Below are 25,698 nucleotides of genomic sequence, written 5' to 3'. Positions count from 1 at the left end.
ACCAGAATGAGTTGGTGTTCGACCTGGCCCTCTAAGCCAGGTCACCCCAGATGTTTGTCTTCCTTCGCTGAACACAGCTAGGTTGGCTTTTAGGACTCTGTGCACATTCCTCCTGCTAATCACTGGTAAACTGAGTGTGCCTTCCCTTTAAAACAGGGTAAAATTTGCCTACACCTGACTGGTACATTTAATTTACGTGTAAAACCCTAGTACATGGTACTAAATGTACCTACTGCCTGTAAATTAAATGCTACTAGTGGGCTGTAGCACTCATTGTGTCCCCCTTTCCCCCACTAAGGTAGCACTGCAAAACATATCTTACGTCTGCCACTAAATCTGTAGTACAATTTTTAACTAAACTGCCATTCCAACCAGGCACAATAAGCCTTTTGCTAGGCCTAAGCATTCCTGTTTAATACTTATAAGTCACCCCTAAGGCAAGCCCTAATGGCGCATAGGGCAGAGAACAGTGTATTTAAAAAATAGCAAAGGTTTACTTCAGTTTTACATGCCCTGACAATGAGAATATCTTAAAGGCATGACTCACTGTCTCCCCTTTGTTACCCTAAACAGTTTTGAGCCAAATATTGGAAAGAGTGAAGTTTAGACAAAGGGAACATCCCTCATCTGCAGACTGGCACTGAAAATATAAGTGGTACCTTCAAAACCTCTCATCAGAACACTCCTTGACCTGTGGAAGATTAAGAAGAAGAACTGCCCTGCTATTTGAAGATGGAAGATTGGACCTGCTTGACTTGAACTCAGGCTCCATCGAAATGCATCCAAGAGTTAGTTTACTGACCTCCTGTGTGAGCTACAGGGACAATGCAACCTTCCAGGGGCCTCCCTGCAACTGCAAAGCTGACCAGCACCAACTGGGCCTGCCTGAGCCCTACTGCCGGCCTCTGCTGGATTCAACTCTGATCCCTAATAGGTTCCCATCCAAGTCATGGACCCTTGGCTAGCATATGAGTGTTCCCTTCTTATCTGAAAACACAAGTCCTGAGTCCCAGGTGAAGATTCAGAAGTTTTTGCCCACTTTGCGACTTTGAATGGACTTCTCATGTCACACGACAACCATCTGCAATGCCTGCCAACTTGAATCTCCTGCGACAACTTGCTCTTCATGTCCGCTCCTAGATCCAGCACCACACAAAGAAACAATGGACGGAATGCTAAATGAATCAAACATTGACCCCCCACTCAAGAGATCTGGGTTAAATTCATTGTTATTTTGCTCCTCATGCCATCCCAGTTTAGACACAGCGATATGCACGTCTTGACCCTGCTTTTCATGGGAACAGTCCAGTCGAATGGTCAAGCCAGGCCATCCTTGTAGCAGAAACAAGCATACTAGTATTGGCTTAGATGTTTCACCCCTCGTCAGCCAGGCTAGCTTCAATCCAGTGGCACAGTGGGCAAGGGACCCATGCCTGGGCATACCCATCCTACTTATGGAGAAAAGTGCTATGCAAACAAATGATGGCTGGAAGGCTGAACTAATCTAAATCCATTGTTACTTTGCTCACCATACCACCTCAGCTTAGACCCAGCCATATACAAATCAATATTGATCCTGCTCCTCATGGAAACAGTCCAGCCCGAGCTTGCTAAATTTAGTGCAATTCCGTTCAGGAGTTCGGGCTGTAGCCTTGTCTCAAGTTTCCTATGGAAATGAAAATGGAGAAAATGGATTTTGGGACCCTCCTTTTTTCTCGGACCCCACTTGACGATTCACCCCAAACCTTTCAAGACAGTAGCTGAACGGAGTGCCTCATTAGTTTTGAAAATTTTGCGAAGATTCATCATAGGGCGCCAAAGATATTGTAAAAAAAACCTATGTTTTTAGCCCCAGCATGCGTCTGCCTGGTTGGTTTCAGCGCAGGACACCTGAACATCGTTGGGCTGAGGAGGGGCGAGAGACCATCTGATGGGGAGTCGCCACGATATTTAAATCTGTGCATTTGGCCCCCCTGGAAGAAGGAGCCCTTGAAACCGGCACTGATAAAGCCATTTGAAGGCTGAAACGCGTCTTCCTAAGCGTTTCATGGACCTCAGTTACTTGCGCCAAACAAGAGCTATTAAAGCCTTTTTAATCCCCGGAGCTGTGTCGTCCCTTTTTTCCTACCTGGGAGAAAGTTTTGGTGTCTATGTTTCGCCAGGAAGCAGGCGCTGGTTGACGACTGCCCTCTCGGTCTGGAGCAACGCTGAGAGCCTGTGAACTCTGGTAGCTGCATGAAACTGCAACGCGTCGCCCCCATACTTTGAGACAGAGGAGGCAACACTGTTTGCCAGAGAAGGGGACATAAGAAGGCAAAATCATTCCAGGTACATCAGGCGGCGTTGAGATCCTTAGCCAACCAGTTGGGACTTCACATGTTGTTAGGAGATGCCCCCGTCACTGAATGGGCTTCCTCTGAGGACTGCCAGCCCCAGCATGCATCTGCCTGGTTGGTTTGAGCGCAGGACACATGAACATCATTGGGCAGAGGGACCACCTAATGGGGAGTGACTACGATATTTAAATCTGTGCGTTTGGCCCCCCTGGAAGAAGGGGCCATTGAAACCGGTACTGATGAATCAGTTTGAAGGCTAAAACGCATCTGCCTAAGCTTTTCATGGACCTCACTTACTCTCACAAAACAAGAGCTCTAAAAGCCTTTAAAATCCCTTGAGCTGTGTCCTTCCTTCTTCCCTCCCTGGGAGAAACCTTTGGTGTCTATGTAACCCCCCATACTTTGGTGGAGAGGAGGCAACACTGTTTGCCTGTGAAGGGGACATAGGAAGGCAAAATCCTTCCAGGTACCTGTGACGGAGTTGGAATCTTTAGCCAACCAGTTGGGACTTCACATGTTGTTAGGAGATGCCCTGTCACTGAATAGGCTTCCTCTGAGCACTCCCAGCCCCAGCATTCTTCTGCCTGGTTGGTTTGAGCGCAGGACACCTGAACATCGTTGAGCTGAGGAGGGGTGAGAGACAACTTGATGGGGAATGGCCATGATATTTAAATCTGTTTGTTTGGCCCCCCTAAAAGAAGGATCCATTGAAACCGGCACTGATGAAGCCACTTGACGGGCTGAAACGCGTCTGCCTAAGCGTTTCATGGACCTCACTTGCTTGCGCAAAACAAGAACTATTAAAGCCTTTTTAATCCCGGGAGCTGTGTCTTCCCTTTTTCCCTATCTGATAGAAAGTTTTGGTGTCAATGTTTTGCCAGCAAGCAGGCACTGGCTGACGACCGCCCTCTCGGTCTGGAGCAACGCTGAGAGCCTGTGAACTCTGGTAGCTGCATGAAACTGGAATGCGTCGCCCCCCATACTTTGGGAGAGAGGAGGCAACACTGTTTGCCTGAAGAGGGGAAGTAGGAATGCAAAATCATTCCAAGTACATCTGGCGGCGTTGAGATCCTTAGCCAACCAGTTCGGACTTCACATGTTTTTAGGAGATGCCCCGTCACTGAATGGGTTTCCTCTGAGGACTCCAAGTCCCAGCATGCATCTGCCTGGTTGTTTTGAGAGCAGGACACCTGAACATCATTGGGCTGGTCAGGGGCATGAGATCATGTGATGGGGAGTGGTCACAATATTTAAGTCTGTGCGTTTGGTCCCCCTGGAAGGAGCTATTGAAAGAGGCACTGATGAAGCCATTTGAAGGCTGAAATGTGTCTGCCTAAGCATTTCATGGACCTCACTTGCTTGCGCAAAACTAGAGCTATTAAAGCCTTTTTATTCCCGGAGCTGTGTCGTTCCTTTTTCCGTATCTGGGAGTAGGTTTTGGTGTCAATGTTTCGCCAGCAAGCAGGCGCTGGCTGAAGACCGCCCTCTCAGTCTGGAGCAATGCTGAGAGCCTGTGAACTCTGGTAGCCCCATGAAACTGCAACACATCTCCCCTATACTTTGGGAGAGAGGAGGCAACACTGTTTGCCTGAGAAGGGGACATAGGAAGGCAAAATCATTCCAGGTACATCTGGCGGCGTTGAGATCCTTAGCCAACCAGTTGGGACTTCACATGTTGCTAGGAGATACCTCCGTCACTGAATGGGATTCCTCTGAGGACTCCCAGCCCCAGCATGCATCTGCCTGGTTGGTTTGAGCACAGGACACATGAACATCATTGGGGTGAGGGACCACCTAATGGGGAGTAGCCCCGGTATTTAAATCTGAGCGTTTGGCCCCCCTGGAAGAAGGAGCCATTGAAACCAGTACTGATGAAGCCATTTGAAGGCTGAAACGCATCTGCCTAAGATTTTCATGGGCCCCACTTACGTGCACAAAACAAGAGCTCTAAAAGCCTTTATAATCCTCCGGAGCTGTGTCGTCCCTTCTCTCCCTGGGAGAAAGTTTTGGTGTCTATATTTTACCAGCAAGCAGGCGCTAGCTGACAACCGCCCTCTCGGTCTGGAGCAAAGGTGAGAGCCTGTGAACACTGGTGGCAGAATGAAACTGCAACGCGTCGCCCCCCCCATACTTTGGGAGGGAGGAGGCAACACTGTTTGCCTGAGAAGGGGACATAGGAAGGCAAAATTATTCCAGGTACCTGTGGCGACGTTAGGGTCCTTAACCAACCAATTAGGACCTCACATGTTGTTAGGAGATGTCCCGTCACTGAAAGAGCTTCCTCTGAGGACTCCCAGCCCCAGCATGCATCTGCCTGGTTGGTTTGAGCACAGGACCCATGGACATCGTTAGGGTGAGGGACCACCTCATGGGGAGCGGCTTGAATATTTAAATCTGTGAATTTGGCCCCCCTGGAAGAAGGAGCCATTGAAACCGGCACTAATTAGGCCATTTTAAGGTTGAAACACGTCTGTGTATGCGTTTCATGGACCTCACTTACTTGCGCAAAACAAGAGCTTTTAAAGCCTCTTTAATCACCAGAGCAGTGTCGTCACTTTTTCCCAAATTGTGGAGAAAGTTTTGGTGTCGGTGTTTCAGCAGCAAGCAGGCGCTGGCTGACGATGCCCTCTCGGTCTGGAGCAACAGTGAGAGCCTGTGAACTCTGGTAGCTGCATGAAACTGCAACGCGTTGCTCCCCATACTCTGTGAGAGAGGAGGCAACACTGTTTGTCTGAAAAGGTGAGATAGGAAGGCAAAACCATTCCAGGTACCTGTCGCGGCGTTGGGATCCTTAACCAACCAGTTGGGACTTCACATGATGTTAGGAGATGCCCCATCACTGAATGGGCTTCCTCTAAGGACTCCCAGTCCCAGCATACATCTGCCTGGTTGGTTTGAGCGCTGGACACTTGAACATCGTTGGGCTGAGGAGGGGTGAGGGACCACCTCATTGGGAGTGGCCCTGAGTTTTAAATCTGTGAATTTGGCCCCCCTGGAAGAAGGAGCCATTGAAACCGGCACTAATGAAGCCATTTGAAAGTTGAAACGCGTCTGCCTAAGCGTTTCATGGACCTCACTTACTTGCTCTAAACAAGAGCTATTGCAGCATTTTTAATCCCTGGAGCCGTGACGTCCCTTATTCCCTACGTGGGAGAAAGTTTTGGTGTCTATGTTTCGCCATCAAGCAGGCGCTGGCTGACAACTGCCCTCTCGGTCTGGAGCAACGCTGAGAGCCTGTGAACTCTGGTAGCTGCATGAATATGCAACGCGTCACCCCCAGAATTTGGGAGAGAGGAGGAAAAACTGTTTGCCTGAGAAGGGAAAATAGGAAGGCAAAATCATTCCATGTACCTATGGCGGCTTTGGGATCCTTAGCCAACCAGTTGGGACTTCACATGTTGTTAGGAGATACCTCCGTCACTGAATGGAATTCCTCTGAGGACTCCCAGCCCCAGCATGCATCTGCCTGGTTGGTTTGAGCACAGGACACATGAACATCATTGGGGTAAGGGACCACCTAATGGGGAGTAGCCCCGGTATTTAAATCTGAGCGTTTGGCCCCCCTGGAAGAAGGAGCCATTGAAACCAGTACTGATGAAGCCATTTGAAAGCTGAAACGCATCTGCCTAAGATTTTCATGGGCCCCACTTACGTGCACAAAACAAGAGCTCTAAAAGCCTTTATCATCCTCCGGAGCTGTGTCGTCCCTTCTTCTCTCCCTGGGAGAAAGTTTTGGTGTCTATATTTTACCAGCAAGCAGGCGCTAGCTGACGACCGCCCTCTCGGTCTGGAGCAAAGGTGAGAGCCTGTGAACACTGGTAGCAGAATGAAACAGCAACGCGTCGCCCCCCCATACTTTGGGAGGGAGGAGGCAACACTGTTTGCCTGAGAAGGGGACATAGGAAGGCAAAATTATTCCAGGTACCTGTGGCAACGTTAGGGTCCTTAACCAACGAATTAGGACCTCACATGTTGTTAGGAGATGTCCCGTCACTGAAAGAGCTTCCTCTGAGGACTCCCAGCCCCAGCATGCATCTGCCTGGTTGGTTTGAGCACAGGACCCATGGACATCGTTAGGGTGAGGGACCACCTCATGGGGAGCGGCCTGAATATTTAAATCTGTGAATTTGGCCCCCCTGGAAGAAGGAGCCATTGAAACCGGCACTAATTAAGCCATTTGAAGGTTGAAACACGTCTGCGTATGCGTTTCATGGACCTCACTTACTTGCGCAAAACAAGAGCTTTTAAAGCCTCTTTAATCACCATAGCAGTGTCGTCACTTTTTCCCAAATTGTGGAGAAAGTTTTGGTGTCTGTGTTTCAGCAGCAAGCAGGCGCTGGCTGACGATGCCCTCTCGGTCTGGAGCAACAGTGAGAGCCTGTGAACTCTGGTAGCTGCATGAAACTGCAACGCGTTGCCCCCCATACTCTGTGAGAGAGGAGGCAACACTCTTTGTCTGAAAAGGTGAGATAGGAAGGCAAAACCATTCCAGGTACCTGTCGCGGCGTTGGGATCCTTAACCAACCAGTTGGGACTTCACATGATGTTAGGAGATGCCCCATTACTGAACGGGCTTCCTCTGAGGACTCCCAGTCCCAGCATACATCTGCCTGGTTGGTTTGAGCGCTGGACTCCTGAACATCGTTGGGCTGAGGAGGGGTGAGGGACCACCTCATTGGGAGTGGCCCTGAGTTTTAAATCTGTGAATTTGGCCCCCCTGGAAGAAGGAGCCATTGAAACCGGCACTAATGAAGCCATTTGAAAGTTGAAACGCGTCTGCCTAAGCGTTTCATGGACCTCACTTACTTGCTCTAAACAAGAGCTATTGCAGCATTTTTAATCCCTGGAGCCGTGACGTCCCTTATTCCCTACGTGGGAGAAAGCTTTGATGTCTATGTTTCGCCATCAAGCAGGCGCTGGCTGACAACTGCCCTCTCAGTCTGGAGCAACGCTGAGAGCCTGTGAACTCTGGTAGCTGCATGAATATGCAACGCGTCACCCCCAGAATTTGGGAGAGAGGAGGCAAAACTGTTTGCCTGAGAAGGGAAAATAGGAAGGCAAAATCATTCCAGGTACCTATGGCGGCTTTGGGATCCTTAGCCAACCAGTTGGGACTTCACATGTTGTTAGGAGAAGCCCCGTCACTGAATGGGCTTCCTCTGAGGACTCCCAGCCCCAGCATGCATCTGCCTGGTCGGTTTGAGCGCAGGACACATGAACATCATTGGGCTGAGGGACCACCTAATGGGGAGTGACTACGATATTTAAATCTGTGCGTTTGGCCCCCCTGGAAGAAGAAGCCATTGAAACCGGTACTGATGAAGCCGTTTGAAGGCCAAAACGCATCTGGCTAAACTTTTCATGGACCTCACTTACTATCACAAAACAAGAGCTCTAAAAGCCTTTAAAATCCCTGGAGCTGTGTCCTTCCTTCTTCCCTCCCTGGGAGAAACTTTTGGTGTCTATGTTTCGCCAGCAAGCAGGCGCTGGCTGAAAACTGCCCTCTCAGTCTGGAGCAACGCTGAGAGCCTGTGAACTCTGGATGCTGAATGAAACTACAACGCGTTGCCCAACATATTTGGGAGAGAGGAGGCAACATGGTTTGTCTGAGAAGGGGACATCAGAAGGCAAAACCATTCCAGGTACCTGTGGCCGCGTTTGGGATCCTTAGCCAACCAGTTGGGACTTTGCATGTTGTTAGGAGATGCTCCATCACTGAATGGTCTTCCTCTGAGTACTCCCAGCCCCAGAATGCATCTACCTGGTTGGTTTGAGCGCAGGACACCTGAACATCATTGGGCTGAGGAGGGGCGAGGGATCACCTGATTGGGGAGTGGCGATGATTTTTAAATCTGTGAATTTGGCCCCCCTGGAAGAAGGAACCATTGAAACCAGCACTGATGAAGCCATTTGAAGGCTGAAACGCGTTTGCCTAAGCATTTCATGGACCTCACTTACTTACGCCAAACAAGAGCTATTAAAGCCTTTTTAATCCCCGGATCTGTATCGTCCCTTTTTCCCTACCTGGGAGAAAGTTTTGGTGTCTATGTTTCACCAGCAAGCAGGCGCTGGCTGACGACCGCCCTCTCGGTCTAGAGCAATGCTAAGAGCCTGTGAACTCTGGTAGGTGCATGAAACTGCAACGTGTTGCCCCCCCATACTTTGGGAGAGAGGAGGCAACACTGTTAGCCTGAGAAGGGGACAAAGGAAGGCAAAATCCTTCCAGGTACTAGTGGCGGCATTGGGATCCATAGCCAACCAGTTGGGACTTCACATATTGTTAGGAGATGCCCAGTCACTGAATGGGCTTCCTCTGAGTACTCAAATCCCCAGCATGCATCTGCCTGGTTGGTTTGAGCGCAGGACACCTGAACATTGTTGGGCTGAGGAGGGGCGAGAGACCACCTGGTGGGGAGTGGCCACGATATTTAAATCTGTGCGTTTGGCCCCCTTGGAAGAAGGAGCCATTGAAACCGGCACAGATGATGTTATTTGAAGGCCGAAACGCGTTTGCCTAAGCATCTCAGGGACCTCATTTACTTGCGCAAAACAAGAGCTATTAAAGCCTTTTTAATCCTCGGAGCTGTGTCGTCCCTTTTCCCCTACCTGGGAGAAGGTTTTAGTGCCTATGTTTCGCCAGCAAGCAGGCGTTGGCTGACGGCCGCCCTCTTGGCCTGCAGCACTGCTGAGAGCCCGTGAACTGTGGTAGCTGCATGAAACTGCAACGCGTCGCCCCCCCCCATACTTTAAGAGAGAGGAGGCAACACTGTGTGCCTGAGAAGGGTACATAGGGAGGCAACATCATTCCAGGTACCTCTGGCGGCTTTGGGATCCCTAGCCAACCAGTTGGGACTTCACATGTTGTTAGAAGATGCCCCGTCACTGAATGGGCTTCCTCTGAGGACTCCCAGCCCCAGCATGCATCTGCCTGGTTGGTTTGAGCGCAGACCCCCTGAACATGGTTGGGCTGAGGAGGAGCACGAGACCACCTGATGGGGAGTGGCCACAATATTTAAATCTGTGCATTTGGCCCCCCCCGGAAGAAGGAGCCATTGAAACCAGCATTGATGAAGCCATTTGAAGGCTGGAAGGCATTTTCCTAAGCGTTTCTTGGACCTCACTTTTCTTGCACTCCACGTTAAGCGGAGATCATTGAGTTCCAAAAAATTCCACTTTGTGTTGCGGAGCAGAGTTTTTTACCTCATTCGTGATCGTCAACATCAAGTTGGTGAGCACGAGCTTGGAAAATCAACATCCCAGCGACATTTCTCAATGCAGGGGGGCAACAGGTTTCTCTTGCAAGTGGTCGCAAATGCTTGTGACAGCTCGCGATGAGAAACTCCCCGTTCCCGTTGAGAAAACTGCCACTCAAGTAAAAATCTAATTGAGCGGCACAAAAGGAAAGCAGGGACCACTTGCACTGTGCATAGTGCCGTTCGCAATGATTGCACAGTGCAGACAAGCATCCGGCACTGTCCAATCACTGCAAACAGCATTTTTCTATCATACTCCGCCACTCGTATAGCTCTGCGTAGTGCGGCAGAGATTTGTTTGCAGTTTGCATAGTGCCGCATAGTGCAACTCCGCCCAGGTTTAGTGCAGAGGCATTAGGCAGGAAATAAAGCAAAGATATATCAAACAATGTTGGTATCAACATACTTCATAATAAAAGCAACATTTCCTGTAAGCACCAGAAAATAGTGGCCCAAAATTATTACAACATGCAAAAAGTGTGCAAATTGCACTCTGCACACTTGGTTATTACAACCATTTTCAAATGGTTTAAAACATTGAAAAACAAATAGCAATACTCCACAAGAATTGACAACAAATATAACTGGAAACTAGGAAGCCCTTCCCATGATGTACATGGTTAATAAACAATGTATGCTTTTTCATTAAAGTGTACAGAAAAGTGATGCATGGAATGTTTTAATTAATCTCATTCATTGGTAATTACTGGGGCCGCATCCCAATCAATCATTATTTTCCATACCATGCCACCTAAGTTTGGATCCAACCATATGCAAATCATTCTTGACTCTGCTCCAAAGAGAACAGGCTAAGTTCTCCCTGAACCAGAAGCAAGCAACACAGGACTGGTTTTGCCCTGGTTAGGGCTCATCAAATAGGTATAGCTTTGTTCCTGTGACACAGTGTATGTCCAGACGTGGTTTCAGTGACACTGTGCCACTGGAACAAAGCGTTACCTGAATTCGAAAGCTTGTGGGCATTCCCATATTGAGGAACAATGACCTTTTCTGCATTTTACTTAAGGATAATCCTGCTTCTTTTGTTTGTTGGAATTTTCCACACACCAGGATTCTCAACTCATCTTCCCACCTCTCCAGATTCTGTGTGTGTGACATCATCAGACATTGCCAAGGAGCAGAAATAGAAACATAACAAGCAGATGGTTGCTGATAGTGTCATAAGGGCTCCATTAGTGCTGCCTAGGAAACTGAGGCTGAGAGTTCTAGATCTCTGGCGCAGTGGTCACTTTCCTTGGAGACTTGGAAGGAGGCGGTTGGAGCTGTGTTAGCTTGTGAGAGCTGCAATTTCTTTAAACACTGACATTTATTAGTGAGCTTGAATACTACTACAACTGGTAAGGTCCTTTATGTGTTAGAATTCTTGACTGAGGGTCCTATTTAGAGGGTTGTGGATGGGATACTCAGTCAAAATGTGACAGATACTTCTTCCCCTATGTTACAAGTGCTTTATATTATAATACACTTGGAATTTGATGGATGGGGTATCTGTGATGTTTTGAATCTAAAACATTAGGTTAATATTAAACTTAAATAGAATATAGACATTGTGCTACCTCCAAAGGCCTGTGTATTTTCAGAATCCATGCGCACTTACATAAACACACACACATACTGGGGACAAATGATGAAACTTTATGTTAAAGTTCAGGGACTAGTGTTTACGCATTAGGGGAATAGATGTGAGGTAATGTGGTTTTAGGTTAGAGGTTTAGGCTATATTAGTTAAGATTTTGAGGTACATATTTAAGTGTTAAGGGTTTGGGCTATAATGTTAAGGATGGAAAAGGTTAGGAGTTAGGGTTATGATGGTCATAGGTGCTAGGGTTTAATATTGTGAGACATACGATATTAGGATTGACACTATTGGGTGTAGGGTTAATGGATTAAGGGAATAGAGATTATCACATTGAGTATAAGGAATAGGGCTTAAGGGTAGGACTTAAGTATTTCAGGAATATTTTTAAGGTCATGGTGAAGAGGGTTAAAATTGTGGGTTTAGGATAAAGAAACCCTGCTATTACATTTCTTTAATAATATAGAGAAACATGTTTTACATATGAGATATGCTAATGAGAATGTCTAGAAATTATATTAATCTGTATGAAAAATATACAGGTTTACTTTTCATAGTAACATTGCACTCAATTTATTTCAATGGAACACAGATGACATTCCAGGCATCTTTTCCTCAGTAAAGAATATGAATTATCTAGGTACACAAACATATACACTCAAACAAGCACTTCTTGAGTATGGAGTTTGGTTGTTATCTATAATATTTCCTACGACAATCATAGATGTGTCTCCGATCCTCTTCTTTTTTAGCTTTAAACTAAGTACCCATAGAATTTTGTTCACTAAGCACCAGTTTAGATGATTTCTCATTTCAAAACATGTATATTATTTATGTTTGCATGTTTCATTTTTTTGTGATTGGTTGTGTTTGCTTGTGTATTTTCAAAACATCTATAAAGGTGGTAATTGAGCGTGAAGTGTTTTAATTGTTAGGGGCTGAGGTCTGTACATATTACGACATACCTAATTTATGGAATTCTTTCATTGTCAAACGTGTCCATTGTGGTTCAGAGTTGATGTTCTGAAGTGAAAAATACTTTTGTTGATTTATTGTCCTCAAAATTTTGCAGGCATCTCTAGTTTTTGCTTAGCTATTTTATATTCTGGTAAGTTGTGTTTGTTGCTGCACTGTTGGGCAGGTATTGTTGTTATTAAACTCTGCTCTTCCTTCTGTCTATTCATGTGAGTCTTGTGTTAGGGGGCTGTCAGGCTGTACACCTGTGTTATGAACCTGGGTATTGGTAAGGTATAGGAGAAAAATGTACAGGCTTTGGGGAAAAGAAGAAGGATTACTTGTGTTCTGTTCAAACACTATTTACCATCTAGAGATATCTAATGTATGCTGACATTAGGGCTGGACTTGTCGACCTATCAAATAGAACAAGCATTTGCAATAGGTCTCGCATTAGGAAAGTTTGAGCTATTGGGATTGTAAATGACGCATTTTTTATTTATGTTTTGTTTTTGAAAATAGCTAAATTAAGAGCTTTGTCATTTACAATACCAATAGTTATAACTTTCGCAAACGTGACACCTATAGCTTTTGTAATGCAATATGCGTTGTATTTATGTGACTTACATGTATTGATATTACAAATAACAATGGCTTTTAATTTTTTTACAATAATTAATACTTAAATGAAAGTTATTGTAATTTATAATGGCAATAGCTTAAAGTTTTGTAAATAACGTTTGTGAAGATTATGTTCAGTGTATTTTATTTTGACGAAAATCCAAGAACAGAAGTGAAATAGGAACAACTTTTTGTTACATTTGTAATCAAGCTTGAAACATTGAGAGAACATATTTGAACCAGGTGTTGTTGAATGGTTTCACAGATTGATGCTGTGTTGGCTCTGAGTGATGTTGTGATGGCGAACGAGTGATGCTGTGGCGTTCAGTGATGCTGTGGTAGCGCATAGTGATGTTGTGGTGCCCCTGAGTGATGCTGTGGTGGTACGGAGTGATGCTGTATGCTATGCTATGTTTTGTGTTGCTATCCTATGATTTGTATTGTTATGCTATGCTATGTTTTGCTATCCTATGCTTTGATTTGTTATGCTATGCTGTGTTTTGTTATGCTATGCAACATTTTGTTATTCTTTGCTATGTTTTGCTATGCTATGCTGTGTTATACTTTGCTATGTTTGTTATGCTATGGTATGTTTTGTTGTGTTTTATTATGCTATGCTTTGTTTTGCTATGCTATGTTTTGTTATACTATGCTATGCTATGTTTTGTTGTGTTTGGTATGCTATGTTTTGCTATGCTATTATATGTTTTGTTTGGCTATGCTATGTTCTGTTGTGTTTTGTTAAGCTATGCTATGTTTTGTTGTGTTTTGCTCTGATTTTTGTTGTGTTTTGTTATACTATGTTTTGCTATGTTGTGCTATGTTTTGTTATGCTCTGCTATGTTTTGTTTTGCTGCCCTATGCTTTGTTTTGCTATGCTATGCTATGTTTAGTTTTGCTACCCTGTGCTTTGTTTTGTTATGCTATGTTAAGTTTTGCTATCCTAAGCTTTGTTTTGTTATGCTATGCTATGCTTTGTTGTGCTTTGTTATGCTATGCAATGTTTTGTTATGCTGTGCTATGTTTTGTTGTGTTTTATTATGCTATGCTTTGTTTTGCCATGCTATGTTTTGTTGTGCTATGTTTTGTTATGCTATGCTTTGTTATGCTATGTTTAGTTATGCTATGCTGAGCTTTATTTTGTTATGCTATGCTATGTTGTGTTTTGTTATGCTATGCTATGTTTTGGTGTGTTTTGTTATGCTATGCTATGTTTTGCTATGCTTTGCAATGCTATATTTTGTTATGTATGCTATGCTGTTTTGTGTTTTGTTATGCTGTGCTATGTTATGTTGTGTTTTGCTATGTTTTGTTATGCTATGCTTTGTTTTATTTTATGTTATGCTATGTTTTGTTATGTTATGGTGTGTTTTGTTCTGCTATGTTTTGTTGTGTTTTGTTATGCTGTGCTATGTTTTGTTATACTATGCTATGTTTTGTTTTGCTATGCTATGCTTTGTTATGTTATGCTATGCTTTGTTTTGTTATGCTATGTTTTGTTATGCTATGCTTTGTTGTGTTTTGTTATTCTATGCTATGCTTTGTTGTGTTTAGATATGCTATGTTTTGTTTTGTTATGCTATATTTTGTTTTGCTATCCTATGCTTTGTTTTGCTATGCCATGCTATGTTTTGCTATCCTATGCTTTTTTATTATGCTTTGCTGTGTTTTGTTACGCTTTGCTATGTTTTGTTATGCTATGCTGGTGAGGGTGTGTGAGTGTATGTGAGGGTGAGTAAGGGTGGGGGGGTGAGAGGGTGAGGGGGTGTGAGGGTGAGGCTGTGTGAGGGTGAGAGGGTGTGAGGGTGAGGGGGGTGAGGGTGTGTGAGTGAGGGTGAAGGGTGTGCGGTGAGGGGGTATGTGGGAGAGGGGGTGTGAGGGTGTGAGGGTGAGTGAGGGTGTGTGAGGGTGAGAGGGTGTGTGAGGGGAGGGGGTGAGGCTGTGTGAGGGTGAGGGGGTGTGAGGGTGAGTGAGGGGTGTGAGGGTGAGGGGTGTGAGAGTGTGTGAGGGTGTGTGAGGGTTTGTGAGGGTGAGGGGGTGTGAGGGGGTGTGATGGTGTGAGGTTGAGGGTTTGTGAGGGTGAGGGGGTATGAGGGTCAGGGGGTGTGAGGGTGTGTGGGGGGGTGAAGCTGAGGGGGTGTGAGGGTGTGTGGAAGTGTGAAGGTGAGGGGGAGTTAGGGTGAGGGTGTGTGTGAGGGTGAGAGTGCGATGGTGTGGGGGTGTGAGGGTGAGGGGGGGTGAGGGTGAGGGGGTGTGAGGGGGAGGGGTGGGGTTGTGAGCGTGAGGGTGTGGGTGTGGGGTTTTGAGGGTGAGGAGATGTGAGGGTTTGCGGGTGAGGGTGATGGGGTGAGTGTGAGGGTGTTTGAGGGTGAGGGTTTGTGAGGGTGAGGGGGTGTGGGGGGGTGAGGGTGAGGATGTGTGAGGGTGAGGGTGTGTGAGGGTGAGGGTGTGTGAGGGTGAAAGGTGTGTGAGGGTGTGTGTGAGGGTGAGTATGTGAGGGGGTGTAAGGGTGAGGAGGAGTGTGGGTGAGGTTGTGAGGGTGAGGGGGTGTGAGGGTGAGGGTGTGTGAGGATGAGAGTGTGTGTGAGGGTGAGAAGGTATGTGAGGGTGAGAGGGTGAGTGAGGGTGTGTGAGGGTGAGGGTGTGGGGTGTGAGGGTCTGGGTGAGGGGGTGTGAGGGTGAGAGGGTGTGTGAGGGTGAGAGGGTGAGAGGGTGTGTGAAGGTGAGAGGGTGTGTGAGGGTGAGTGAGGGTGAGGGTGTGTGAGGGTGAGGGGGTGGGAGGGTGTGAGGAGGTTGAGGGGATGTGTGGGTGAGGGGATGTGAGGGTGAGAGGGTGTGTGAGGGTGAGAGGGTGTGTGAGGGTGAGAGGGTGTGTGAGGGTGCAGGGTGAGAGGGTGACAGGGTGAGGGTGTGTGAGGGTGAGGGTATGTGAGGGTGAGCGTGTGTGAGGTTGAGGATGAGGGGGTGTGAGGGGGTTTGAGGAGGTGTGAGAGTTAGGTGGTGTGAGGGTGAGGAGGTGTGTGAGGGTGACGGGGTGTGAGGGTGAGGGTATGTGGGGGCATGAGGGGGTGAGGGTGAGTAAGGGTGAGAGTGTTGTGAGGGTGAGAGGGGTGAGGGAGTGAGGGTGAGGGTGTGAGGGTGAGTGAGGGTGTTTGAGGGTGGGTGAGGGTGAGAGGGGGTGAGGGGGTATGAGGGTGTGTGAGGGGGAGGGGGTGAGGCTGTGTGAGGGGGTGTGAGGGTGAGTGAGGGGGTGTGAGGGTGAGAGGGTGAGGGGGTGTGAGGGTGAGTGAGCGGGTGTGAGGGTGAGAGGGTGAGGGTGTGTGCGGGTGTGTGAGGGTGTGTGAGGGTGAGGGGTTGTGAGGGTGAGCATGTGTGAGGGTGTGTGATGGTGTGAGGTTGAGGGTGTGTGAAGGTGAGGGGGGGTGAGGGTCAGGGAGTGTGAGGGTGTGTGGGGGTGTGAGGATGAGCGGGTGTGAGGGTGTGTGGAAGTGTGAGGGTGAGGGGGTGTGAGGGTAAGGGGGAGTTAGGGTGAGGGGGTGCGTGAGGGTGAGGGGTGCGATGGTGTGGGGTGTGAGGGGAGGGTGTGGGGTTTTGAGGGTGTGGGGTTGTGAGGGTGAGGAGGTGTGAGGGTGAGGGGGTGTGAGGGTGAGGGTTTGCGGGTGAAGGGATGTGAGGGTGTGTGAGGGTGAGTGAGGGTGTGTGAGGGTGAGAGGGGGTGAGGGGTTATGAGGGTGTGTCAAGGGAATGGGTGAGGCTGTGTGAGGGTGAGGGGGTGTGAGATTAAGTGAGGGGGTGTGAGGGTGAGAGGATGAGGGGGTGTGAGGGTGAGTGAGGGGGTGTGAGGGCGAGAGGATGAGGGGGTGTGTGGGTGTGTGAGGGTGAGGGGTTGTGAGGGTGAGGGGGTGTTAGGGTGTGTGATGGTGTGAGGTTGAGGGTGTGTGAAGGTGAGGGGGTGTAAGGGTCAGGGGGTGTGAGGGTGTGTGGGGGTGTGAGGGTGAGCGGGTGTGAGGTCGTGTGGAAGTGTGAGGGTGAGGGGGTGTGAGAGTAAGGGGGAGTTAGGGTGAGGGTGTGTGAGGGTGAGGGGGTGTGTGAGGGTGAGGAGTGTGATGGTGTGGGGGTGTGAGGGTGAGGGGGAGGGTGTGGGGTTGTGAGGGTGTGGGGTGGTGAGGGTGAGTAGGTGTGAGGGTGAGGGAGGGTGAGGTCGACGGGGTGAAGTGAAGGCGTTTGAGGGTGAGGGTTTGTGAGGGTGAGGGAGTGTGAGGGGGTGTGGGGATGAGGGGGTGTGAGGGTGAGGGAGCGTGAGGGTGTGTGAACGTGAAAGGTGTGTGAGGGGGTGTGTGAGGGTGAGGGTGTGAGGGGGTGTAAGGGTGAGGGGGTGTGAGGGTGAGGTTGTGAGGGTGAGGGGGTTTGAAGGTGAGGGTGTGTGAGGGTGAGAGGGTGTGTGAGGGTGAGAAGGTGTGTGAGGGTGTGTGAGGGTGAGGGTGTGGGGTGTGAGTGTGCAGGTGAGGGGGTGTGAGGGTGAGGGGGTGTGAGGGTGAGAGGGTGTGTGAGGGTGAGAGGGTGTGTGAAGCTGATAGGGTGTGTGAGGGTGAGTGAGGGTGAGGGGGTGTGAGGGGGTGTGAGGGTGAGGTTGTGAGGGTGAGGGTGTGTGATGGTGAGAGGGTGTGTGAGGGTGAGAAGGTGTGTGAGGGTGAGAGGGTGAGTGAGGGTGTGTGAGGGTGAGGGTGTGTGAGGGGGTGTGAGGGTGAGGTTGTGAGGGTGAGGGTGTGTGATGGTGAGAGGGTGTGTGAGGGTGAGAAGGTGTGTGAGGGTGAGAGGGTGAGTGAGGGTGTGTGAGGGTGAGGGTGTGGGGTGTAAGTGTGCGGGTGAGGGGATGTGAGGGTAAGGGGGGTGTGAGGGTGAGAGAGTGTGTGAGGGTGAAAGGGTGAGAGGGTGTGTGAAGGTGAGGGTGTGTGTGAGGGTGAGTGAAGGTGAGGATGTGTGATGGGTGTGAGGGTGAGGGGTGTGAGGGAGAGGGTGTGAGGAGGGTGAGGGGATGTGAGGGTGAGAGTGTGTGGGGGTCTGAGGGGGTGAGGGTGAGAGGGTTATGAGGGTGGGTGAGGGAGAGTGATGGTGTGTGAGGGTGAGAGGGTGTGAGGGAGTGAGGGTGAGGAGGTGTGAGGGTGAGGGTCTGAAGTAAATGGTGGCAGGGCAGACATCATAAGACAGAGAGAAGAGACTGCGTAGTGACTGCGTTGGTCAGTTTCAGAATCAGGAGGGGCAGAGTCAGCACAGTCTGCGTGGGATCAACGTGTCTAGAGGCAAAGCATAGCGGATGTAGCATTGCAGCTAGCAAGTCAAATGTTTTCAAGCATTTGAGGAGCAGGGCTACTGCAAACAAGCACTGTAGGCTTTCACTTTCGTCCAGAAATAAAAACGAGAAAGGTGCAGAGAACGCCGAACAAAACACGGCTTCCCCGCGAAATGGATGAAAAAAAAACCAAGAAAAGTGGACATCAAAGGAAGGGTGGGAGGGAACGAGCATATGGGGTGTGAGCGATAACAAAATTTGACTGTTGTAAGAGGGGGAGCAGGAAGGGAGGCCGAGCGTTCGCTGGCGAAAGCAGTCTGCTGCTTTCAAGTCCAATGCCAGACGCCAGCTTCGCGCTTGAATGCCTCACATGCACTGCCCATAAACCACTTTCCAAAGGTCTTTGGGAGAATTTTCTGGTGCCCCTTACTAAATATCTCACCAACACGCATTGCTAAAGCAATGCCTGAAGCTCGACCTAAAATGGTGAGATACCCATGAGGTATATTTGCATCTAATCAATGTTAGTGGTGATAGTTTCAATATCTGTTGGTCAGCCTTACAACCTGCAGAAATATTACTATTTAGTGGGCTGGTAATATGAGTTCTAAATGTTAAAAGCAGCACCAGAATGAGTTGGTGTTCGACCTGGCCCTCTAAGCCAGGTCACCCCAGATGTTTGCCTTCCTTCGCTGAACACAGCTATGTTGGCTTTTAGGACTCTGTGCACATTCCTCCTGCTAATCACTGGTAAACTGAGTGTGCCTTCCCTTTAAAACAGGGTAAAATTGGCCTACACCTGACTGGTACATTTAATTTACGTGTAAAACCCTAGTACATGGTACTAAATGTCCCCACTGCCTGTAAATTAAATGCTACTAGTGGGCTGTAGCACTCATTGTGTCCCCCTCTCCCCCACTAAGGTTGCACTGCAAAACATATCTAACGTCTGCCACTAAATCTGTAGTACAATTTTTAACTAAACTGCCATTCCAACCAGGCACAATAAGCCTTTTGCTAGGCCTAAGCATTCCTGTTTAATACTTATAAGTCACCCCTAAGGCAAGCCCTAATGGCGCATAGGGCAGAGAACAGTGTATTTAAAAAATAGCAAAGGCTTACTTCAGTTTTACATGCCCTGACAATGAGAATATATTAAAGGCATGACTCACTGTCTCCCCTTTGTTACCCTAAACAGTGTTGAGCCAAATATAGGAAAGAGTGAAGTTTAGACAAAGGGAACATCCCTCATCTGCAGACTGGCACTGAAAATATAAGTGGTACCTTCAAAACCTCTCATCAGAACACTCCTTGATCTGTGGAAGATTAAGAAGAAGAACTGCCCTGCTATTTGAAGATGGAAGATTGGACCTGCTTGACTTGAACTCAGGCTTCATGGAAATGCATCCAAGAGTTAGTTGACTGACCTCCTGTTTGAGCTACAGGGACAATGCAACCTTCCAGGGGCCTCCCTGCAACTGCAAAGCTGACCAGCACCAACTGGGCCTGCCTGAGCCCTACTGCCGGCCTCTGCTGGATTCAACTCTGATCCCTAATAGGTTCCCATCCAAGTCATGAACCCTTGGATAGCATATGAGTGTTCCCTTCTTATCTGAAAACACAAGTCCTGAGTCCCAGGTGAAGATTCAGAAGTTTTTGCCCACTTTGCGACTTTGAATGGACTTCTCATGTCACACGACAACCATCTGCAATGCCTGCCAACTTGAATCTCCTGCGACAACTTGCTCTTCATGACCGCGCCTAGATCCAGCACCACACAAAGAAACAATGGACAGAATGCTGAATGAATCAAACATGGACCCCCCACTCAAGAGATCTGGGTTAAATTCATTGTTATTTTGCTCCTCATGCCATCCCAGTTTAGACACAGCGATATGCAAAACAGTCTTGACCCTGCTTTTCATGTGAACAGTCCAGTCGAATGGTCAAGCCAGGCCATCCTTGTAGCAGAAACAAGCATACTAGTATTGGCTTAGATGTATCACCCCTCGTCAGCCAGGCTAGCTTCAATCCAGTGGCACAGTGGGCAAGGGACCCATGCCTGGGCATACCCATCTTACTTATGGAGAAAAGTGCTATGCACACAAATGATGGCTGGAAGGCTGAACTAATCTAAATCCATTGTTCCTTTGCTCACCATACCACCTCAGCTTAGACCCAGCCATATACAAATCAATATTGATCCTGCTCCTCATGGAAACAGTCCAGCTCGAGCTTGCTAAATTTAGTGCAATTCCGTTCAGGAGTTCGGGCTGTAGCCTTGTTTCGAGTTTCCTATGGAAATTAACATGGAGAAAATGGATTTTGGGACCCTCCTTTTTTCTCGGACCCCACTTGACGATTCACCCCAAACCTTTCAAGACAGTAGCTGAATGGAGCGCCTCATTATTTTTGAAAATTTTGCGAAGATTCATCATAGGGCGCCAAAGATAGTGTAAAAAAACACCTATGTTTTTAGCCCCAGCATGCGTCTGCCTGGTTGGTTTCAGCGCAGGACACCTGAACTTCGTTGGGCTGAGGAGGGGCGAGAGACCACCTGATGGGGAGTGGCCACGATATTTAAATCTGTGCGTTTGGCCCCCCTGGAAGAAGGAGCCCTTGAAACCGGCACTGATGAAGCCATTTGAAGGCTGAAACGCGTCTTCCTAAGCGTTTCATGGACCTCAGTTACTTGCGCCAAACAAGAGCTATTAAAGCCTTTTTAACCCCCAGAGCTGTGTCGTCCCTTTTTTCCTACCTGGGAGAAAGTTTTGGTGTCTATGTTTCGCCAGGAAGGAGGCGCTGGTTGACGACTGCCCTCTCGGTCTGGAGCAACGCTGAGAGCCTGTGAACTCTGGTAGCTGCATGAAACTGCAACGGTCGCCCCCATACTTTGAGAGAGAGGAGGCAACACTGTTTGCCTGAGAAGGGGACATAAGAAGGCAAAATCATTCCAGGTACATAAGGCGGTGTTGAGATCCTTAGCCAACCAGTTGGGACTTCACATGTTGTTAGGAGATGCCCTCGTCACTGAATGGGCTTCCTCTGAAGACTGCCAGCCCCAGCATGCATCTGCCTGGTTGGTTTGAGCGCAGGACACATGAACATCATTGGGCAGAGGGACCACCTAATGGGGAGTGACTACGATATTTAAATCTGTGCGTTTGGCCCCCCTGGAAGAAGGGGCCATTGAAACCAGTACTGATGAATCAGTTTGAAGGCTAAAACGCATCTGCCTAAGCTTTTCATGGACCTCACTTACTCTCACAAAACAAGAGCTCTAAAAGCCTTTAAAATCCCTGGAGCTGTGTCCTTCCTTCTTCCCTCCCTGGGAGAAACTTTTGGTGTCTATGTCACCCCCCATACTTTGGTGGACAGGAGGCAACACTGTTTGCCTGTGAAGGGGACATAGGAAGGCAAAATCCTCCCAGGTACCTGTGACGGAGTTGGAATCTTTAGCCAACCAGTTGGGACTTCACATGTTGTTAGGAGATGCCCTGTCACTGAATGGGCTTCCTCTGAGCACTCCCAGCCCCAGCATTCATCTGCCTGGTTGGTTTGAGCGCAGGACACCTGAACATTGTTGAGCTGAGGAGGGGTGAGAGACAACTTGATGGGGAGTAGCCATGATATTTAAATCTGTTTGTTTGGCCCCCCTGGAAGAAGGATCCATTGAAACCGGCACTGATGAAGCCACTTGAAGGGCTGAAACGCGTCTGCCTAAGCGTTTCATGGACCTCACTTCCTTGCGCAAAACAAGAGCTATTAAAGCCTTTTTAATCCCCGGAGCTGTGTCTTCCCTTTTTCCCTATCTGATAGAAAGTTTTGGTGTCAATGATTTGCCAGCAAGCAGGCACTGGCTGACGACCGCCCTCTCGGTCTGGAGAAACTCTGAGAGACTGTGAACTCTGGTAGCTGCATGAAACTGGAATGCGTCACCCCCCATACTTTGGGAGAGAGGAGGCAACACTGTTTGCCTGAAAAGGGGAAGTAGGAATGCAAAATCATTCCAAATACATCTGGCGGCGTTGAGATCCTTAGCCAACCAGTTGGGACTTCACATGTTTTTAGGAGATGCCCCGTCACTGAATGGGTTTCCTCTGAGGACTCCAAGTCCCAGCATGCATCTGCCTGGTTGTTTTGAGAGCAGGACACCTGAACATCATTGGGCTGGACAGGGGCATCAAATCATGTGATGGGGAAAGGTCACAATATTTAAGTCTGTGCGTTTGGTCCCCCTGGAAGGAGCGATTGAAAGAGGCACTGATGAAGCCATTTGAAAGCTGAAATGTGTCTGCCTAAGCATTTCATGGACCTCACTTGCTTGCACAAAACTAGAGCTATTAAAGCCTTTTTATTCCCGGAGCTGTGTCGTTCCTTTTTCCCTATCTGGGAGTAGGTTTTGGTGTCAACGTTTTGCCAGTGAGCAGGCGCTGGCTGAAGACCGCCCTCTCAGTCTGGAGCAATGCTGAGAGCCTGTGAACTCTGGTAGCCGCATGAAACTGCAACACATCTCCCCTATACTTTGGGAGAGAGGAGGCAACACTGTTTGCCTGAGAAGGGGACATAGGAAGGCAAAATCATTCCAGGTACATCTGGCGGCGTTGAGATCCTTAGCCAACCAGTTGGGACTTCACATGTTGTTAGGAGATACCTCCGTCACTGAATGGGATTCCTCTGAGGACTCCCAGCCCCAGCATGCATCTGCCTGGTTGGTTTGAGCACAGGACACATGAACATCATTGGGGTGAGGGACCACCTAATGGGGAGTAGCCCCGGTATTTAAATCTGAGCGTTTTCCCCCCCTGGAAGAAGGAGCCATTGAAACCAGTACTGATGAAGCCATTTGAAGGCTGAAACGCATCTGCCTAAGATTTTCATGGGCCTCACTTACGTGCACAAAACAAGAGCTCTAAAAGCCTTTATAATCCTCCGGAGCTGTGTCGTCCCTTCTTCTCTCCCTGGGAGAAAATTTTGGTGTCTATATTTTACCAGCAAGCAGGCGCTAGCTGACGACCGCCCTCTTGGTCTGGAGCAAAGGTGAGAGCCTGTGAACACTGGTAGCAGAATGAAACTGCAACGCGTCGCCCCCCCATACTTTGGGAGGGAGGAGGCAACACTGTTTGCCTGAGAAGGGGACATAGGAAGGCAAAATTATTCCAGGTACCTGTGGCGACGTTAGGGTACTTAACCAACCAATTGGGACCTCACATGTTGTTAGGAGATGTCCCGTCACTGAAAGAGCTTCCTCTGAGGACTCCCAGCCCCAGCATGCATCTGCCTGGTTGGTTTGAGCACAGGACCCATGGACATCGTTAGGGTGAGGGACCACCTCATGGGGAGCGGTCTGAATATTTAAATCTGTGAATTTGGCCCCCCTGGAAGAAGGAGCCATTGAAACCGGCACTAATGAAGCCATTTGAAGGTTGAAACACGTCTGCGTATGCGTTTCATGGACCTCACTTACTTGCGCAAAACAAGAGCTTTTAAAGCCTCTTTAATCACCAGAGCAGTGTTGTCACTTTTTCCCAAATTGTGGAGAAAGATTTGGTGTCTGTGTTTCAGCAGCAAGCAGGCGCTGGCTGACGATGCCCTCTCGGTCTGGAGCAACAGTGAGAGCCTGTGAACTCTGGTAGCTGCATGAAACTGCAACGCGTTGCCCCCCATACTCTGTGAGAGAGGAGGCAACACTGTTTGTCTGAAAAGGTGAGATAGGAAGGCAAAACCATTCCAGGTACCTGTTGCGGCGTTGGGATCCTTAACCAACCAGATGGGACTTCACATGATGTTAGGAGATGCCCCATCACTGAATGGGCTTCCTCTGAGGACTCCCAGTCCCAGCATGCATCTGCCTGGTTGGTTTGAGCGCTGGACACCTGAACATCGTTGGGCTGAGGAGGGGTGAGGGACCACCTCATTGGGAGTGGCCCTGAGTTTTAAATCTGTGAATTTGGCCCCCCTGGAAGAAGGAGCCATTGAAACCGGCACTAATGAAGCCATTTGAAAGTTGAAACGCATCTGCCTAAGCGTTTCATGGACCTCACTTACTTGCTCTAAACAAGAGCTAATGCAGCATTTTTAATCCCTGGAGCCGTGACGTCCCTTATTCCCTACATGGGAGAAAGTTTTGGTGTCTATGTTTCGCCATCAAGCAGGCACTGGCTGACAACTGCCCTCTCGGTCTGGAGCAACGCTGAGAGCCTCTGAACTCTGGTAGCTGCATGAATATGCAACGCGTCAGCCCCCCAGAATTTGGGAGAGAGGAGGCAAAACTGTTTGCCTGAGAAGGGGAAATAGGAAGGCAAAATCATTCCAGGTACCTGTGGCGGCTTTGGGATCCTTAGCCAACCAGTTGGGACTTCACATGTTGTTAGGAGAAGCCCCGTCACTGAATGGGCTTCCTCTGAGGACTCCCAGCCCCAGCATGCATCTGCCTGGTTGGTTTGAGCGCAGGACACATGAACATCATTGGGCTGAGGGACCACCTAATGGGGAGTGACTACGATATTTAAATCTGTGCGTTTGGCCCCCCTGGAAGAAGAAGCCATTGAAACCAGTACTGATGAAGCTGTTTGAAGGCCAAAACGCATCTGCCTAAGCTTTTAATGGACCTCACTTACTCTCACAAAACAAGAGCTCTAAAAGCCTTTAAAATCCCTGGAGCTGTGTCCTTCCTTCTTCCCTCCCTGGGAGAAACTTTTGGTGTCTATGTTACACCAGCAAGCAGGCGCTGGCTGAAAACTGCCCTCTCGGTCTGGAGCAACGCTGAGAGCCTGTGAACTCTGGATGCTGAATGAAACTACAACGGGTTGCCCCCCATATTTGGGAGAGAGGGGGCTACATGGTTTGTCTGAGAAGGGGACATCAGAAGTCAAAACCATTCCAGGTACCTGTGGCCGCGTTGGGATCCTTAGCCAGCCAGTTGAGACTTCACATGTTGTTAGGAGATGCTCCATCACTGAATGGTCTTCCTCTGAGTACTCCCAGCCCCAGAATGCATCTACCTGGTTGGTTTGAGCGCAGGACACCTGAACATCATTGGTCTGAGGAGGGGCGAGGGATCACCTGATTGGGGAGTTGGGATGATTTTTAAATCTGTGAATTTGGCCTCCCTGGAAGAAGGAACCATTGAAACAAGCACTGATGAAGCCATTTGAAGGCTGAAACGCGTTTTCCTAAGCATTTCATGGACCTCACTTACTTACGCCAAACAAGAGCTATTAAAGCCTTTTTAATCCCCGGATCTGTGTCGTCCCTTTTTCCCTACCTGGGAGAAAGTTTTGGTGTCTATGTTTCACCAGCAAGCAGGCGCTAGCTGACGACCGCCCTCTCGGTCTGGAGCAATGCTAAGAGCCTGTGAACACTGGTAGGTGCATGAAACTGCAATGTGTTGCCCCCCCATACTTTGGGAGAGAGGAGTCAACACTGTTAGCCTGAGAAGGGGAGAAAGGAAGGCAAAATCCTTCCAGGTACTTGTGGCGGCATTGGGATCCATAGCCAACCAGTTGGGACTTCACATATTGTTAGGAGATGCCCAGTCACTGAATGGGCTTCCTCTGAGTACTCAAATCCCCAGCATGCATCTGCCTGGTTGGTTTGAGCGCAGAACACCTGAACATCGTTGGGCTGAGGAGGGGCGAGAGACCACCT

The sequence above is a fragment of the Lissotriton vulgaris genome, unplaced genomic scaffold (assembly GCF_964263255.1).
Source record: "Lissotriton vulgaris unplaced genomic scaffold, aLisVul1.2 SCAFFOLD_676, whole genome shotgun sequence".
Classification (NCBI taxonomy): Eukaryota; Metazoa; Chordata; class Amphibia; order Caudata; family Salamandridae; genus Lissotriton; species Lissotriton vulgaris.
The sequence above is the reverse complement of the archived record's forward strand: the minus strand, read 5'-3'. Positions refer to the sequence as shown.